Below are 19755 nucleotides of genomic sequence, written 5' to 3' on the forward strand. Positions count from 1 at the left end.
GAAAAGATTAAACAATTACAATTAGCATTTCATTTGTCTCTAGAGCAGATACATTTACAGATCTGAAGAGTTAAGTGGACATGCATTCTTTTCTAGGACTAATACAAGTTATCATATAAGCAGATTACAATTTAAGGTACATTACAGTTGGTTCAAACAGCAGATCAGTGAGATTTGTAGACATAATTGGTAAAGCAGACAAGTTGCCAAACACAGTGGTGAGGCTTTATGGTTGAAGAGGATAAAGCTGGGAAAAGGTGGAGAGACCGGAGGAACAGAAAGATTGTGTAGGTCAGTGATGGAAATAAGGAAGATCAGAAAAGACTAGGGAGGTTAACATGAGAGTTTGATCTACGTTGTATAGGAGAGAACTGTTGTGTGAAATAAGGTGGGGAAGATAAAGTGATTGATTGTAAGAAAGCTATGGGAGATGGTATAGTGAGAGAGAAAGAAGTTAGTTAAGAAGAAGAAGAGGACACTGGTGAGTAAGATAGGGAGTTACAGAGGAAGCAGTTCAAGAGGCTAGAGAGGCGGGATTAGAAGCAATAATACAGAAACTGGCTGCCAAGGTAGTATGATGGAGAAGATTACAGGTTCATAGGTATTTACTAGGCTAATGACCACAAGGGCCTTTTTAAGCCTAGCCATGCATCCCAAATGTCTGACAAGTTCTGATACCCCTGATAAGTGTAAGCACAGGCCTGGGAGATGAACCATTTACAGGTTACTTGTGTCCATCAGAGACACAGGTGCCAAACTAGGGATGAATATCCGTTTTTTCATCCAATTATGCAAGTTGCACTTGAATTGGGTTAGGGGGGAAACTCTGCTTCACATGGATGGGGAACCTATTCCATACACTGGGATACATACCTATCTCTCCAGCTGGTCCTGCTTATATCACAGGCAAGGTTGAATCTTTAGAACGGGTAACTCTGGTACTATTTGTTTTGTGGATATGCAGGAAGTCCATCAGAGTGGGGTATGACAATGCCCTGTATGCCAGGCATAGATCTCCCCTCAAAAGCCTGTAGGAGACAGAATACAGGGATAGGGCCTTGAGGCGGTCTGCATAGGGACATTTTACTTATGCCCTGTATTCTTTTACTGAGGAACCTCTGTGGACATTCCAATTGTTGGATATGCCAAAGGGGTTACTGTACTCAATGATAGGTCAGATGAATGCCGCATACAGTGGAACAATGACTTCCTTGGACTTAGATACCATACCTTTGTTTATAAGTTGCACAACATAGAATGATTTCCTCACCACTGTAGGCACGTGATGGTCAAAGGCTAGATTACTATCTATGGGTGTCCCTACGTCCCTGACAACTGGGACAGCTCTAAGGGGTGTGTTGTCAATATGATAGTTACCATGGGTGGATAACTTCCCAAAGGATACTATTATGCATATCTTGGCATTTAGTTTTAGTCCATGGCTTTGACACTAGTTGTTTGTCTGCATCACCCTCTCCTGGAGAACATTCGTGTCAGTGTGAGATTCAATGACAGCACCTAATTTGCAATCATCTGCAAATTTAGTCAGCCAGAGACAACTGACATTGGCCTTGACTTCTGAGAAGTAAATGCCAAAAAGAAGCGGTCCAAGGACTGATGCCTGAGGGACTCCACTTGTGAATAGCCTCTTTGTAGAGGTGGACTTCCCAATTCTAACTTGCTGGGTTCTGTCTGTGAGTCAGTTGGCTATCCACCAGGTGACGTACGGGTTTGTACTTAACCTCCTGAGTTTGTCAACAATGCCCAAGTTTTGTATTGTGTCAAATGCCTTGGCCAGATCAATGTAGGCAGTGTGAATGATTTTTCCCTCATCCATTGCTTTGATGACCTTCTCAAAGAAGTCCACCAGGTTGAGTAGGCATGATCTGCCCTTGACAAAATGGGTTGGGTCCAGTGTCTGGAGGCTTACTATATCTCATCTGATCAGCTCCATGATAATTCTTTCCATGGCTTTACATACAAGACTATTGAGACTTATAGGTTTGCCAACGTAGTGTATAATGGAGAAGATGGTAGTAATGTAGGGAAGATCAGGGATGGAAGTGAAAGCCAAGAGAAATAGATTTTGAATGGTGATCTTAGTCAAGAGTACTGTCAAATGTGAGTGCTGAGATAGTGATTTTTTAATGCAAGTTTGTAAACATTAAAGGAATCTATAGAAGTGATGTTTGGAAGAAAGGTGTTCCATAACTTTGCAATGGCATAGGAGTAGAGGCAGTGTCCTGGCTCTTTTGTCAGGTTTACATACATTTACTAGCTTTTTGTGGAATAAAGATTTTGGGCTGGGGTACAAGGCTGTAAGATACATTTTAAGACAGGGCAGCTGTCAGATTTGTAGATGAATTTATGAGTGAGAGACAGTTGCACAAAGTTAAGGTAATGGGGGAATTCTAGCCAGTTTAATTTCTTAATTGAGTGACAGTGGTTTGATACACCAGTTACAAACTTGGCAATTTTATGATAGCATGATTGCAGCTTGTACTTTAGATATGTATGTAGGTTGGTAAAGACAAGTGGCCCCATAGAGGAGGGATGGGAGAAGGAAGAAGGTATTGGCTTGAGCCTTTTTGGTAGGGTTACCCATGAAATGTTTGTGTCTGTAGAGTTCACCCAGTTTAAAGTGTGTTTTTTTTTTACTGTATTAAGTATATGTTGTTTGAAGGTAAGATTGTCATCTATTAATTGTTATGGAAATAGAATATGGTTTGCACAATGGATTTTTTGCATGCAAAATGCATATGTATATATTTATACATATTTTTAGATTGCCAAATGGTCTTCTTCTTTCAGCTTTTCCCGGTTACGGGTCGCCACAGCAGATCATTTGTCTGCTCATGATTGGCAGTGGAGTTTCACAGTGTCAAGTTGCCAGCCCGGTGTCCAACCTTCAACAGAAGGAACACACACGCACGCACTCACACCTAGGGCAAATTTAGAGTGTCCAATCTACCTACAGCATGTCTTTGTAATGTGGGAGAAAACGAGCACCTGGAGGAAACCCACGCGATCACAGGGAGGACATGCAGACTCTGCACAGAAGGCACCTCAGCCGAGGATCGAACCGGAGAACCTCTTGCTGTGAGGCAGCAATGCTAATCACTGCACCACCGCGGTCGCCCAGATTGCCAAATGATCTAAGGTGTATATATTTACAACCATTTAGTATATTGTCTTGGATAAAATCACATACGTAATAATCTGGTTAATAAGAGGTACCACATCATTATTCATTTTATTTAAAGTACATAAGGGTTATATTATTATGACAGCTACTAAGTAGGGCATGACCAGCTCGAATGTCACACTGATGAGAGAAGGGATGTGAATTTGTTAACATGTATACCAATACACTGTGTTTTACAGCATAATAAACCACTCCCATACCTGATAAAAAGTATTTACATAGTTAGAAAGTTTGTGATGAACTATTCTGTTATTTTTGTTTTGGATCACTTGTCTGTATGCTTAATAAAGGACTTTCAACTGGAAACAGACGGTCTACCCTGCTTGGATTACTTTTGAATACTTAGTAATTCGGTATAATATTTAAAATTATATTTTTTATTATTTTTTTCACTTAGGATGAGTTTAAGTTTGCTACTTCTACTACCATTATCTGATCTTATTGATATACAGTGATTAACTAGATATATATAAATTGAAAATTTTCCACACACAGAGGTTTCTTCCAATGTTTTGTTTTCGGACTCACTATACTTGTTTAGTGGGTTGTTTGAGACTCTGGGGATACCACGGAGATTACTTGTTTTTTTCATCTATTGTAAAACACAATAATTCTGCCTGAATTACAATTTCAATTTGAGAATTATTTTGTGAATATATTTTGAAATTATGTGTGAGTTTCTTTTGTAAGAATAAGAATAATAGCTTGGTTTTATATGGGTTGAGTAGTAACTGTCCGTCATTTAGCCAGGTTTCAATAGAGGTAAAGGTGTCTTATGTCATTTTTAAGAGATTTTGAGGGTTATTGGAGGAGGAGATAATAGTGGAGCTGTCTGTGTATTAGATAAGTGTACTTTGAAAGGAGGCAATATAAAGGTTATTAATGAATATAATGAAAAGCAAGGGACCAAGAACAGATCCTTGAGGGACTCCTGTACTGTTAATTTGGGAATCAGATATAGTTTTCCATCCTACACACTGTTGTCTGTTAGAAAGGTCATTGGAGAACCATTTTTGGACCGCATGTAACCACATCCTAGGGTAGAAAGTTGTTGTATAAGTTTATGGTGTGACACTGTATCAAAGGCCTTTGATATATCTAGTAGGATGACTGATGTTAATTGACCAGTGTCCATAGCTTTATTTACAGTATCTGTAAAGAATAGTAGTGTTGTGGTAGTATTATGTGCTGGCCGAAAACCATGCTGGCTTGGTTCAAGGAGGTTACTGTCAGAAAGAAATTTCATAAGCTGCATGTGTATACACTTTCCAAGTAGTTTAGATAAAGGGGAGAGAATGGAGATGGGTCGGTAATTTCATAGTTTGTTAGTTTGTCCTCCTTTGTGTAAGGGAATTATGATATGCTCCCTGCATATGGTATAGGGCATAAAGGTGAGGTACGGATTCACACACCTCAGAACTTCTTTGCCACCAGTCCAAACACCATCACTGAATGTCAATCTGAACCCTCTTCTTCTATGCTGGTTACAGAGCTGTTTTCAGAAAAGTTCCCCACTGAGGTTCCTCCTTAACTTCTCTTTTATTTTAGTATTGTTGGTTTAAATGACATCCAAAAAGGGAAAATATCAGTGTGGGAGGCAGATTTCCCATAACCATCATCACAAGCAGTCTCTCTTCTGTTTGGGTGCTTCTCACGACCATACACAGTGTTCTATCTGCCAAGCATTTGTCCCTAAGACCATAAGTAGTCTTCTCTCCTCTGTCTATATACCTAGAAAATCAATGTTTAAACTTGCTGGTGCAATGTGCTATGGTGCAGTCTTACCATCTTGAGGGTCAGTAGCTAGCCAAGAAAAAGGCCAAAAAACTCTGGTCTGATACAACTGCTGTCTAGCCAACCCCACATATTTATCTCAATGCTGGTGAAAGTATGGATGATCATCCAGTTGTTGCTTCAGATTTCTCTGCCTTGACCCCGTCAGAGGCTGGCATGGATCTGACTTCTCACATGTCCTTGGAGGCTTTTCAAACGTCTGCTCCAGATGCTGAAGGGGAACCTTGGCTGATTATATCTGAGGGACTGAGTGGGATTCCACAGATTTTAGTCTGGGAGGAGATTCCTACTATGTTGGTTGAGTGGTGGCAATGGTCTAATCCTCCTGGGGGGGGGGGGGGGTTCATACGGATGTCCCATAAAAAAACTAACCAAAAAAAACAAGCATAGATCTCCTGCAGTTAGAGATCCCCAGCATGAATGGCAGAATTTTACTCTGGGGTTGTTTAATGCTTTAATGGCTTTAAAACCTCAAGGGGTGTCTGTGCTAGCTCCTCCTTGGTCTGCTCCTCTTGAGAGACCTGGGGAGCCAGGGTCTTCTGATGAGGATCTGGATTCTGGTGAAGAGTCCCTGGCATACTCTTCTCAGAGCCGTTCCTTTTTGGACTATGGGTAAGAGGAAGAGGATTTTATCAGTCAGATTCTCCTTTAGAAGGGCCCTCTTTTAGGGGCTATACTTTTCGCATGTGTGGAATTTTTCAAGTGGGATTGTTCTCAGGTTTCTGATATCTAGAAGAGGTATTATGAACTCCTCCAGATGGTGTCTCCCAGACCTTCTGCTGTTCCTTCAGTTCTGGCTGTCCTCTTGGATACCTTTTGAGCAGTTCTGTATCTCCTGATTCTCAGCCTTCTGTTGATCCTTCCTGTGGTGTCTGTCTCTTTTGACAAACCCTCTAAGCTGTTGCTTTCTACTAAGCTGCTTTCCTCATACAAAGATAATAGGGCCAGGGAACAGCTGAGCATAAAGGTTTACTGCTGCCACTCTGGCTTCTAGGGCCATTAATTACCAGACTCATATGACTAGGTATGTTTTAGCCATTTTTTCTCAGTTTCTCAAGTAGTTTATGACCATCCTGACTCTGAAGGGAAGGTTTGGAACCTTTCCTTGTTGGGTTCTACCTCTCAAGTGGCTCGCAACTTCATTTACTACAGTTATGATACAAATGATGCTTCTTCCAGGGCTGCTGTGTTTGGCTCTGTTCTGAGGTGTTACTCTTGGCTTTGTCTTCAAGCTTTGCCTGATGACACTAAGGCCAAATTATTGGATGCTCCTTTAGATAATAAAATTGTTTTTGGCTCTACAGGTGCTGAACATTTTAAATCCCTCCAGGAAAAGGCAAGGCCTTGCAGGAATTGAGAAATATTTTTGTTTCTCCTATTCCTACGTTTCAGAGAAAATTATTCTTCCAAATCTGCTTTTCTTTGCAGTCTCATTTTCCACCCAAGGGTAAAAAGGGTTCTAGGCATGCACCTCCCACAGGTAAGTCTACTCAGACCCCTGTTTCTCAGAAACCTCCTTTTCAGGACAAACCAGTTTTCATCTGACAATTTGCTTCTCTTTTCCCTTGTTCAGGTTTCCCTTGTCTCTGTCTCTTCCAAATTTGTTAAGGGTCACACAAGACTCTCGGGTTCTGTCCATCATCTGTCAGGGGTATTACAATGTGTGGAAATCTCTTCCTCTCTTTCCTAGCATCCCTCTACCTCCTCAGGAAAAGATTCCTTTCTTTCTAGAGGTGCTTCATGCTCTTTTGACCTGGGACACCTTTAAGGATGTGTCCCCTGCCCAGGAAGGGAAGGGTTTTTATTCCAGAATGTTTCTGGTACCAAGGAAGGAGGGCACCTGGAGACCAATTCTAGATCTTTCTCAGTTCAACACTTTACTAAAGGTTCCTTTTTTTGGATGTTGCCCCTTCAAATGTTGTTCCCTCTTCTTCCCCAGGCATTTCTGGTAATTCTAGATCTCAAGGTTGCCTACCTTCAATCCTCATCCATCCCCATTTCAGGGGATTTTTGCATTTCTCTGTCTCCCCCATTTGCTGCCACTACAACTGACTAATCTGTACTTTGATGCACACTCATTCCCATTGGGAACCCCCTCTAAGACTGAACACTGTTCATACTTGAGTCATCAGGTTCTTGTATAAAGCTTGCACTAGCTCTACCAATGTTTCTGGGGCTTCGGACCACTGCAAAACCTCCCAAATCAGCTTTCTTGGGACCTTGTCATACGCCTTATCCAAGTCAAGGAATGTCAAGTATCTGTCTCACTGCAAACAACAAGTCAGTTGCATCACTGGTAAGTCAGTCCTAGGCTAGCTGTCCCCTTGTTCATCATTTTAATCCGTCAGTTTCTCTCAATGCAAATCAAACCGTCGACCTCTTATTTGTGAGGTAAACACTTTAACCATTATGCCAATCCCCTGATCTGAAGTGCTCATTTCCAAGCTTACTTTCTACTACTCTGAGTATTCATTTATCAATCACCTTCTCCAAAACTTTTGTGATAGGAGTTTCACACCTCTGTACTGCCCACCATTGTAAATATTCCCTTTGTTCTTGAACACTGGCACTAGTATGCTTATTTTCCACTCATCTGGAATACACCTCTCTCTCTTTTTCTCCATACTGTTATGAGTAACCTCAGGAGCCATTTATCCGCATCTCATCCAACATCTTAATCATATCTGATATGACCTCATCTGAGCCTGCTGCCTTCCCTGACTTTATTTCCATAGTGTTTGATTACTTATTCTATGGTGGGCTCCTCCTCTTTTCTCACTGTAGGCTGTGTCTGGGTTAGTACAACTTCTGTGGGGTTTTCTTCATTCAGAAGCTGCTGGATGTACTCCTTCCATTTGCCTTTGATGCCCTGTGGACTGGTGAGAATGTTGCTCCTAGCATTCCTTATGAAAGGTGTCCGACTATCTTTTTTTAATCTTTCTGTCTTTGCCTTGCAACCTGATTGAGTTTCTTTGTGCCATCCACTGAGTCACTTTCCAGAAGTAGATAGCATGCCTCTGATGCCTCGTTCTTTGCTACTGCAGCTCCTCTCTTAGCCTCTTTGTTAGCCAACCAGTATGCCTTCCTAGCCTGGTCTGCATTTTCTATCTCCCACTTTTTCCTGGGCTCTTTCTTTTGATGACTTCCTGGTCTTCTGCATTCCACCACCAGTTTTCCTTATGCACCATATTTCAATAACTGGCTTTACAGCACATCTGTTATGTAGCCTTTACACGTGCTGTTTTGAGGCACTGCTATTCTTCTTCAAATCCACCTATTTTCTCCCCAGTCATCCGCTGAAAAAGGGCCATTATCTCAGCTGGAAAAACTTGGTCAACAAATGTAAAATAAATAATAAATAAATAATAAATTTCCTCTTCTTCTTGAGGTGCTACATCCCTGAGTAATTCCTTGAACTGATGTGCTTTCTCTCCAGTAAACTTCCAGGATTTTGGCCTGGTCCCCGTTAACCTTACAGCCTTGTCTGACCACTGCTTGCAGCTGATTGTGGCAATCAGTGGTTTATGCTGTTGGCTAACTTTGCAATCACTGATTCTATCCCAGTGCAATTTCCTTATTAACAGGAAGTGTACCGGAGTTGCATGTTGTCCACTTTTGTATGTGATCTAGTGACTTGTCTCTCTTTCTGAACCATGTGTTGGCTACCATCAAGCCATTTGCCAGACAGACGTCCAGAATGGCCTCTCAATTATTCCTGTTGTCCCCACACATGTGGTCTCAAGCAGCCCTCATATCCTGTTCTGTCTGTCCCGATATGTGCATTCAGTTCACCCATTATCAACACTAATTCCTGTTGTCCTGCTTTACCTAGTATGTACTTCAACTGCTGCATGAATGCACTCTTTTCTTCACTACCACAACCCTGCTGTGGGGCATAGGCTGAGATTATGAATACTGCTCTATTATTACACTGGAGTCTGACTGCCATGTGTCTGCCACCAATTCTGATGGCATCCTTCAATGTCTTGTGAAGTCTCTCCCTCACCATGATTTCCACATAATTTTTAGTCTGTCTTCCTCCTCCTGAGTAGTAGACTCTGGATACAAATTTCAAGTGGCTTTGCTGAACTTCCCTTCCATCTTGTCTCCTGGATATACAGGATGTCCAGACTCCTCCTTATCATCATGTCATCCACTTCCAAGCCTAGTCCTGTCAGTGCACCTACACTAGGTGTAGCAATTCTGAGTTCATGTTTGGCAGGCTGATTGGTTTTACATCTAGCTTTTACTCAACAGAGCTATCCCAGATAACCCAAGCTGACCAACTGGACAATGGCCATCCAGTAGCTTATTTACCCAGAGCTGCTGGGCCTTATGGCAGGCATACACTGGCCAAACGGGGCAAATACACTCCTCAGTAACATGCGTCTCTGGAGTAGGTCAGAGTATGCAAGGTCCACAATCCACTTATCACCAGTAAATACCCATGCCCATTTTGGCGATGTTAGCCAACATGACCCAATCACATACAGTCATATTTTGCACTGTCAAGTGGCTAGCCCTGCCATGGTTCACAGTCTTGTGATCCGTGTTCTCCTATCTTTGAGGATACTGCACATCACAGTAGATGCCCAAAGCAGTTGGTCTATTCGACTCTTCCCTCTAAAGGGCACCATCTAGAGTCTGTGCTTTTGCCCACATCTCCATTCTTAGATGAGTTTGAGATGTAAATACTTGGCATGTTTTTCAAAGGTTTGTTGGAGATGCGACTTCAGAACATGTATTTTGGGAAGTAATGGAACAGATAATTAGTGAGGAGGATATTTTTACTCGAAAACAATTACTGCTTTATCGGAGGAACTATAAGAAGATCTGACCATTTTAAAGCCTTAATCTTCTTGCTCAATGCTATGGCTAAAAGTTAACAACTAGGAAATGAGGGGGATAAAAGGAAATGTCAAATATGCAGGGAGTAAAGGATACAGTGGCAGGAATAAAAGACATGAACTAAAAGGGAGGAACAAAAAAATCAGGTCAACAGACATTAAAAAAAATGGGGTACATGGGAGGCACTGAGCTTTTCAAGAACTAGGATCTGAAAGGTATTGGCTTAAACAATATAATAATGCAGTAAACATGTCAAAACACTTCAAGGATGTCACTGTTACCAGATATAACTGAACTTAGGTGCACAATAGAACAGAAGAAAGTGAAGCTGACTAGAAATAGTCATTCAGAAAAGGGTTAGGTATAAAGTACAATATAAAGGAGTAATTTATCTGCAGAGAACTATCAGAAGCTTGAAGCAGTTAGTTACTCTAAGTTAGTTATAATACAGGAAGGGGGGCGGTATAAGTAAATGAGGTTCTTGATATGTCCTTTCCACAGCTTCCCTCTCCCAATGGTGCTGTCAGTTAAGTGTTTGGCACTTTTTTTAGTTGTTATTCTAATGCTGCACTTTTTGAACTTTAAAAATGAATGAAGTACAAAAAATGAAACTGTAATGGGTATTACTAACCTAATGCTTGTGAAAGATGGCCATACATATCCAGCAAGGGGGCTGCTGACCCCTGCACCCCCTGATTTAAACAATTTTAAGTGCCTTCCAGTTATTGTTGGGGGTGCAGGGGGCATAAACCCCCCCAATGGACATTATACATTTTTTTTTAAATCTCAACTTCACATTTAAAAAAAAAACTTGATTCAAATAATTATTTCCTTCTTGAAAAACAAGATATAAGGTCAGTCTACATCACACAATGGGGTGATGCTTGTTACTGCACATCCTTGCTGTGTCTTAACATAAACAATCACCAGTATCTCAAAATGTCTATCAGTGTTTGGAGAGTACCTTCTATATCAGCTACTGCTGGCAGAATATAGATAAAGAGAGACAGAGAGAGAGGTGAGTACTGAATGAACAACTGGCTCTGGTAAGCTTTTTAGTGGAACCAAGAACAGAAGACACAAACACATACTGGATCAAAATGTAAACTGTTGTGTCAGAATGCTGTCTAGACCCATCGCTGGGGATGCTGTTGCCATTAGTAACACAGCTGGCCCCAATTTTCCTGTCAAAAAGAAACAGGAATCCAAGCATGTATCTACTCCTTCTCAAATTTCCTTGGATAGGAGCAATTTACTGGGTCTGGCTCAGGATTTAATTAAGGCTACTGATTCTTCTTGTAAAGCAGTTTCTGGTAAAAGAAAGAGGGATACCTCTTTCCTGAAGAGAGTCAAGATTTTGCATCTGAACAGAAAGATGCAGGGATGGATATTTTTTTTCCCCTCAGATTTCTGATTCAGACTCAGAGGAGCTCTGTTTCTGATTCACTCGGGGGGGGGGGGGGGGGGTAGTCTCTCTCTTTCAGACTACTTCTAGAAAGTGCCAATATTTTCACCAGGAGAACACAAGAAAGCCTGCCACTAGAAAATCATATATTAGCAAATGAAAGGGTTTTCTAGTTAGTGCCAACAATATAACCAGCACCCAATAAGGGCTAGCTGCTTTCTGATTTTATAATATTTGTGTGGGTTACTTTCCTACGACCTTTCTTATTCTTCTGTCAAAGTTCATTTATCAGCCATTTCAGCATGTCTGCCCATGGATCCCCTTCTTATAATGCAGTCTCATGTCAAAATGTTTTAGTGAAAGGGGTTTTGAATAAGAGGCCACCAAGAAAACAATTGACTGCCACACCTCTCGACCTTTTACAGCAAGAAATCTGGACAAAGCCAAAAATAATGGGGGACAAAGGCCCCAAAATTAAATATAGCTCTTACAAACTCAGAAAGTTCATAAAATTACAGGTTTTGCATCAGAATCAATTTTCTGAAGGACATGAAGTCTGAAATTCAGTTGTCTGCCATTATTTTCTGACTTCAGTCCTCAATGAATTGTCAGAAAAAGCCACAACTGTATGTGAAACAGAACAAAAATATGAGGTGAAAATCTGGAGAGCTGAGAGGTACGCTGACTGCTCCTGGGGATCTTAGTTTTGTGTTACAGACGTTAACACTTGCTGCATTTGGACCAGCTAACTTGGCTGATTTGAGGTTCATAGCTGGAAAATAGTTTTACTGATTGCTCTGACCTTTACAAGAGGGTTTATTTAAGCTGCAAGCTACCGGGCACTATCTTGACAAAACTAAGTCCTTCAGATAAGCAGTTCAATTGTTTATTTCTTGTGAAGGTAAGAAGAGACAACCTGTGTCAAAGCAGACTAATCCAAATGGTTGCCTAAGGTGATTACCTTTTGCTATATTTTACATAACACAACTATACCAGGCAGGGTCAAAACCCACTCTTATCAGGGCCTTGGCTTAATTTATGGCCTTTTGGAAAGGGATGGATTCTACAAGTATTCTAGAAACTGCTACTTAGTCCTCTGTCCATACTTTTACAAAGCACTACAGGTCCAGATCAGGCTTTGCGAGGACCATTATACAGGGTATCTTGGATTCTTCTCCTTCCACCTCCCAAACATAGCTAGCAAGAGTAATCTACCCATATGGCTAAGGCTAATGCAGCAGTGATCATTCAAACATCTCTTATGGTAAGTTTACTTAGACAACTGTACTTTTCTGCTTATCCAGTGAAGGACAATTCTGATAAATGTTTCAGTTTTTGAAACCAAATAATATGAAGAAGCCAGTATAAAGACGCCACTCCGAGCGTTGAGTGAAAAATCTAATTTGGAAATTACAACTGTGCTGTTTACAGGTAAGAGGAATTTGCATAGGTTCATAAAGCACATCGCCTTCCTAGCTTTTGCGTTTCTTTACTACCCTCTCTTTGACACTCTCTCAGAGCCTCAAACTTCTTCCTCTGCATATCTGTGGATGTGAAGAACCAATCAGATGAAAGTGCAGAATAGTCCTTCACAAACACAGACAGCAGCCCTTCAGTTTTTTTCCCCTAGGGCCCTAAAGGAAAAGCAAATGGAAATTGCAAACTTTGCAAAGAGCTACTGATCCAAACCAAAGACAACACAGCCACACAACAAAAAATGCTAAACAAAATAGCAGCAACCAACAACAAAAAAATATATAAATTCAAGAAAAAAGGGGACAGTGTGGGGGTACTTCCAGTAAAGCAGTGTGTTCTCTGAACATTTACCATTACAGGTAAGTGAAACGCACACAACTGTACCAAGTTCAACAAACACACTGTGTTACTAGCATTCAGGTAGATTCCCACAGCTTACCCAACTTCGAAGGAAAAATGAGGGTCCAGGAGTCCCTGGAGAATGGTTCTAGTGAAGCCTGGTCTGAATCTTGAAAAAACATCCAGTTTGTAGTGCTTCACAAATGTACAAACTGAGGTTCAAAGTGCTGCCGGTCTTTACCTCTTCAAAAATGACACATAACAGGAAAAAAAAAACTAATGGCATGTGACTTTGCCTTGCCTGGATTTGCTCTGCCATGGTGTGTGTTAATAAAAACAATAGCAGAGGACAACCAATGTACAATGACTAGCTACAGGCTGATCTTTCTTTGCCCCACAGAAGGAAATAAAAAACCTTTTGGTCTTCCTAAAGGGCTTTGTTCTGTCAAGGTTTAAACTATTCGGGCTACCTAAAGTCCACTCTTCAAATTTTCCCTTAAAACTACCTTCCTCGAACTATACTACTGATCTAATCAGCATATCCTATAACTAAAAAGATCATCTCTACCTGACTCCGAGTAGACTATTCTTTATCTGTTAAACCTAGCACTTGCTCCTACAGTACTTATAACCTTGATACAGCACTCTTGTTATACATAGTACCCCAAAAAGGCAAACCCCATTTCTCGGTCACCCACATCCCCCAGAATCTCTTTTAAAGTTTTTTTGTCTATTCCTTCTAGCATGTCGAGGGATCAGTTGCTAGTGTCCTCTCCTGCTCAGCTGGTGAACCTGGGAATATTGAGACAATGTTACAATTGCCTCATGTACACAGACAACCCTCTCCTCCTCCCACAAAACACAAATACATGCGAGAGATGCAACTATACGGCCAAACTGGAGGCTGAGCTCTCTCAACATAGGACTGGCAAGACCAGACAGGAGGAGAAGGTTACCACACACACTACAGACCCAGTCTCACATAGTACCATCACAACCTCAAATCATGCACATAAACACACAAAGACATACTTGGAGGCTCTGATCAAAAATCCACCAAAACAGCAGAGGCCACCAAAGCAGACACCCAAACAACTACCACCTCAGAACACAACACCTGCAACACATAGACCTCACAGTCAGAGTGTCAAACAGTCACAGCCCTTAAGGCCAAACACAATGCCAGACACACTAGTCATTGGTGACTCCATAGTCAGACACACTGACGTCTCGCTCACCAGACTGAGTAAAGAGAGGGTTACAGTAAGCTGCCTTTCGGGCGCTAGAATCTGCCACATAACGCAAGCATTCAGGTCACTCAACAGCAGGTACAAATACGACTCAGTCATTGTCCACGCTGGTGTAAACGACCTGAGACATACCTCCTTGGACTACATGAAAAGAGACATTGAGGAGCTCTCTGATTATGTAGCCCAGGCAGGTATGACCCTGACCTTGAGCAGTATCCTACCTTCACCAAGAATGATGCCACAATACAGAGATATAAGATGATCAGCTTTAACAATTGGCTTAAACTCTGGTGTCATTCAAAGGGGATCCAATGCCTGTCTGCCTGGGATGACATGCTGGACAAGCCATGCTGCTTCGCAAGGGACGGCTTGCACCTGTCACCCCTGGGATTCCGGATATTGGCAAAGGCTCTTGCCACCCCCATAGTGCCTTTTTTAGGCAAGGCTCAAATTCTAAACCTACCACCCTAGAACACAAAAATGGAAAAAAACTAAGGGTAATGCTGCTCAATGCCAGAAGTCTCAATCTCAAAATGCACGCACTCGAGGCCCTTCTCAGTATGGAGAACATCGATGTCTGTGCTGTGACAGAAACCTGGTTCAAGGCTCCTGAGAGCACCCCAGCACTATCAGGTTTTACCTCATATCATTCGTTCCGCCCCAAAATCCGGGCAATACCAAGAAAGGAGGGGGGGTATCCATATTCATCAAGGACACCCACACCTCAAGATTGGTGGCAACGCACGATGCATCGGAGACCATCCAGGTGCAATTAACCATAGGCAAGACTGCTCTGCAAATTGTAGCATGTTACAGGCCACCCTCACAAACTCAGGAACCTCACATGGCTTTCCTGAAAACACTGGAGGGATAAATGTATCTCCAAACACCATCATACTAGGTGACTTCAATTACCCTAATATAGACTGGGAACACTACTCAAGCCCAAACACCCTAGCCCAAAAGTTCCTGGAATTCATAAACTCAAACGCCATGGAACAACTGGTCACCATCCCCACAAGAGGAGAAAACATACTTGATCTCATCATCACAAACATGGGAGCACAATGTTCAACACCGGAAGTATACCCCTCACTGGTGAGATCAGATCACAAACTAATCTCGCTGGAGGTCCTCATCCCACCCCCACCTGAAATAAAAAAGACCACAGTGAAGAACTTCTCGAAAGCCGACTTCACACTTCTAAAGACTAGTGTGGTCTCCTTTAATGCCCCCGAGCCGGCAGAAAACAGTACCCAAGCCGCTGAATCACTTACAAATGCCTTCTACCAGCACCTACAGGACTGCATGGATAAAGCAATCCCAAGCAAAACAAAGACTCTTTGTACCAAAGGCAAGCGTCCAGTCTGGTGGACCCCAGCCATAAACAAACTCTACAACAAAAGGAGGAAGCTACTACAAGATAGAGCAAAATCCTTAAAAGGTAAGACACCTTTGATCACTACAAGTAAAAAACTAAGAGCTCTCATAAAATCATCCAAAGCAAACTTTGAGAGAAAAATAGCTAAAGACTCAAAAGACAATCATAAGGCCTTCTTTAGCTATGTTAGAAACCTGGGAGGAAACTCCCAGATATGCTCAGAACTAGTTCAAAATGATGTGAAGATTACTGATCCTACAGACATTGCCAACATACTGGCTGACAGGTTCAGTGCAAACTTCTCCACCCTCCCCTCTAAAGAAGAGATATCTATACCAAACGATTGCAGCCCCCCAAACATCTCAAACGCCCAAGTGAGAACTGCTCTCTCCAAAGCAAAAAACACAGCATCCATGGGACCTGATGGTGTCCCCGGCTGTGTGCTCCACGAACTCAACGAGGAATTAAACCCACAGCTAGGACAGCTGTTTAATCATAGTCTCACCTCTGGATACGTACCCAGGGAGTGGCGCACTGCGACAGTGGTCCCACTTCATAAAGGCGGTGCCTCCACCGACCCTGGAAATTACTGGCCCATTAGCTTGACAAGCCTTATCTGCAAAGCCATTGAAAGGATCATAATGGATCTCATAAATAAAGACATAGGGAATTTGCAGACTTTGGATCCAACCGAGTTTGGCTTTGTCAAAGGCAGATCATGCCTTTTAAACTTGGTTGACTTTTTCGAAACAGTCACCAAAGCCATTGACGAGGGAAAGGCAGTCCATACAGCCTACCTCGATCTGGCGAAAGCCTTCGATACAATACCCCACTCGGGTATCATTGAAAAACTCATCAGCTTAAATGTTAACCCATACATCACAAGATGGGTTGCAAACTGGCTGAGTGACAGAACCCACAGGGTCAGAGTTGCTGGCGCCATGTCAGACTCTAAGCCTGTCACAAGTGGTGTCCCACAGGGCTCAGTTCTGGGCCCACTCTTGTTTGGCATCTACTTTTCTGAAGTACAAGCAAACACAGGAGGGTTATGGCTGACAAAGTTTGCAGATGACTGCAAACTGGGCGCCGTAGTCGAAAACACATCTGACACAGATATCCTTCAGAAGGGTCTCACAGAAACGGATAACTGGTGCCAGAGCCATGGCCTAAAGTTAAATGCCAAAAAATGCACAGTCATACCCTTCGGGAAAAACAAGGTTACCCCTAGCTACCATATAGGTGGCAATCCACTGAGCACAGAAGAAGTTATTAGGGACCTGGGGACCCAGGTTGACAGTAGCCTGTCATTCGACACCCATGTAGCTAAAGTAGTTAGGAAGACCTTCTACATTGCCCACCTTATCATGAAGGGATTCACATCTAGATCAAGGGAGGTCATAGTTTCCCTATACTCATCACTCATCAGACCAATGATTGAGTACAATGCCCCATTCGGAATGTATCTGACCCGACACTTGCAGCAGCTAGAGAGGCCACAAAAGTTCCTCACCAAAAGGATAAAGGGTCTCAAAAATCTGTCCTATGCTGCCCGACTGAAAGAACTTCAGCTCTATTCGGTCGCTTACCGCTTGCTCAGGGGTGACCTGTGCCTGACATACAAGGCCATGTCAAACCCAGATTTGATGAATATGCTTCACCTCAATAAATCTAGATCCGTCAGAGCCACGAGGGCGGGTGATTTAAACCTCGACACGGTTATTAATAGGACGTGCTGGAGGGATAGATTCATCACCCAAAGACTCCCTATGCTGTGGAACAAAATCCCGGTATATGTGAGGCAGAGCACCTCGCTGGCCTTGTTCAAGAGAAATCTTGACCAATGGATGGGAGATCGCAGATATACCCCAGGGATTACCTCAGTGTCACTGCTCGACAGAGGCACAGCAAAATAATGGGTATAGTTCCCCATACTAAAGGGGTGGCGTAAGCCACAAAACTATGGGCTAGGCTTGTAAATGCCCTCGGGCAGATAGCCTAGTATAAACCTATGAACCTATGAACCTATAAGGGTAGTACCTCAACTGCTGATGCACATCCAAGGTATGAATAATCCTTTCTCCCAGATTCTTATGTTCTGGAGAGAATGCAGGGAGATTGATGGACTGATTTAACAGTAAACTCTGAAACCACTTTCGGCATGAAAGAAGAAATAGTGACCAACATGACCCTATCCTTGTGGAAAACAAAAATTTGGATGCCCCACCATGAGAGCTTGCAGATGTCAACTTAGTAAACAAAACAGTTTTCCATGTCAATAACTTGAGGTCAGCATGAGCTGCTGGTTCAAAATGTGGCAAAGTAATTTTTTCCAGAACATAACTAAGATCTCAACAAAGAAGGGATTTGCTTGCAAGGGGGTCTAGGTTCACTGATTAGCAATAGGCTAACTGCCCTTATGGGCCATTTTAAGCCTAGCTAATTACCCAGTGTGAGAATCAAACCTGCACCTTGTGTCTGTAAGGTAAACACCTTTCATAAACTGTTTTACCAAAAGAGAAGGAGAAAAAGGAAGATCCACAGGAAGACAGGTAGAGATGGCTGCTAAATTTACCTTAATGGACGCATACAATAAACCATCCTGAAATAGCTCAATCAAATATTTGAAGACCAGAGAGAAATTAACCTCAACAGACTCCATATTCCCATCTAGGCAGTACCTTATTCAACTATAAACATAACATTTTCTAGTAGTAGGTTTTCTGGCCTCTTTTAACATCTGCTGCACATCCACATGAAACAGGTGCCTACACAGAGTCAAAACTGAATTATCCAGAATGTTAACTGAATTTTCTCTAAAATGGGATGAACCAGTCTCCCCAGAGACTGTGTGAGCAAGTCCAGAGTGTGACGAAGTTTGTGGTAATTACCATTAGAAGGGAGAAACATGATTGCCTGGGCCAACGGGATGTCACCACAATGATCTTTGGCATTTCCCTATGAACTTTGGAAAGTACCTTCTGAATCAAAGGAAAGGGTGAAAAAGGATAGAGGAGCATTCTTGCCCAAAGAAACGAAAATGTATCTGTCCTCCAAGTATAGCTGCAAGGATGTGTGGAACAGAATTTGTTTGTTGTTTGTTTTGAAAGAAAGGAAACAGATCTACTTGAGCTGTTTCCCACATCTGGACAGGATCCTGGAACACCTCTTCCTTCAGCTTTCACTTTTACGGGTCTGTCTGAATCTGCTTAGTCTTTCTGCCAAAATGTTCTGCTCTGATGGGATGTAAGAAGGCTGAAGAGTGAGAGAATACTGAGAAGTTACATCCCAGGCCATCATTGCCAACCGGCACAGAGGGTAAAATCTCGTACCCCCATTTGTTGAGACGCCACACAACTGTGATATTGACCGATATCACATGGAGGGGGATCTTGAGTCCAAAGGTAACAAAAAAGCCTTCAATGCATGAATCACCACCAACATCTCCTTGATACCAATGTGCTTCTGTTCATCCCTGGGACTCCAAACAACTTGCACTTGCTCTCCCTTTGGCACATTTTCCCATGCAAAGTCAGGTGGATCTGTCTGAACGCTGTACCTAAATCAAAAGGGAAACAGAAGGCCTGGATTAACACTCAGTTCTATGAGCTCCCAACCCTGCCCCCAAGTCCAGTATATGATGGAGAATAAGAGGGAATAACAAAGACTGGTCCAGTGAATGAGGAGGGAATGCTTGAATGGAGAAGGATGGCCATTCGACAGCTATTGGTAACCCTTGCCCACGATGTTGAAGACTCATTTGTCAGAAACTACAGACAGCCATGCCACCTTGTTGAGAGACAACTTGAGAGATACAGCACCCACAAAGAGACTTGAAATAGATGGGTGCCTCATTCTGGCATAGTCATAAGTTGGGAGGGGATGAATCCTTTTTGGAAACGGGACCCCTATTCTTGGACTTGGTACATATGCTGTCCTGCTGCTTCCTTGAGGTACCTTGGTTCTTGTTAGGCTGAGACTTCTTTCTAAGAGGCCACCAAAAATTATCCTGTTTAAAGGAAGAAAATGTAGGAATATGAAAAATGTTCGACACACCCTG

At 42.4% G+C, this 19755-nt stretch overlaps 1 protein-coding gene across 2 annotated transcripts in view; it reads right to left on the reverse strand.

Annotated features, from left to right (window-relative positions):
* KIF3A (kinesin family member 3A) overlaps window positions 1-19755 on the reverse strand; it is a 1506491-nt gene that overhangs the window by 72768 nt on the left and 1413968 nt on the right. The window lies entirely within an intron of this gene.

This window comes from Protopterus annectens, chromosome 4.part0, assembly GCF_019279795.1.
Source record: "Protopterus annectens isolate FY-2018-M chromosome 4.part0, PAN1.0, whole genome shotgun sequence".
Classification (NCBI taxonomy): Eukaryota; Metazoa; Chordata; order Ceratodontiformes; family Protopteridae; genus Protopterus; species Protopterus annectens.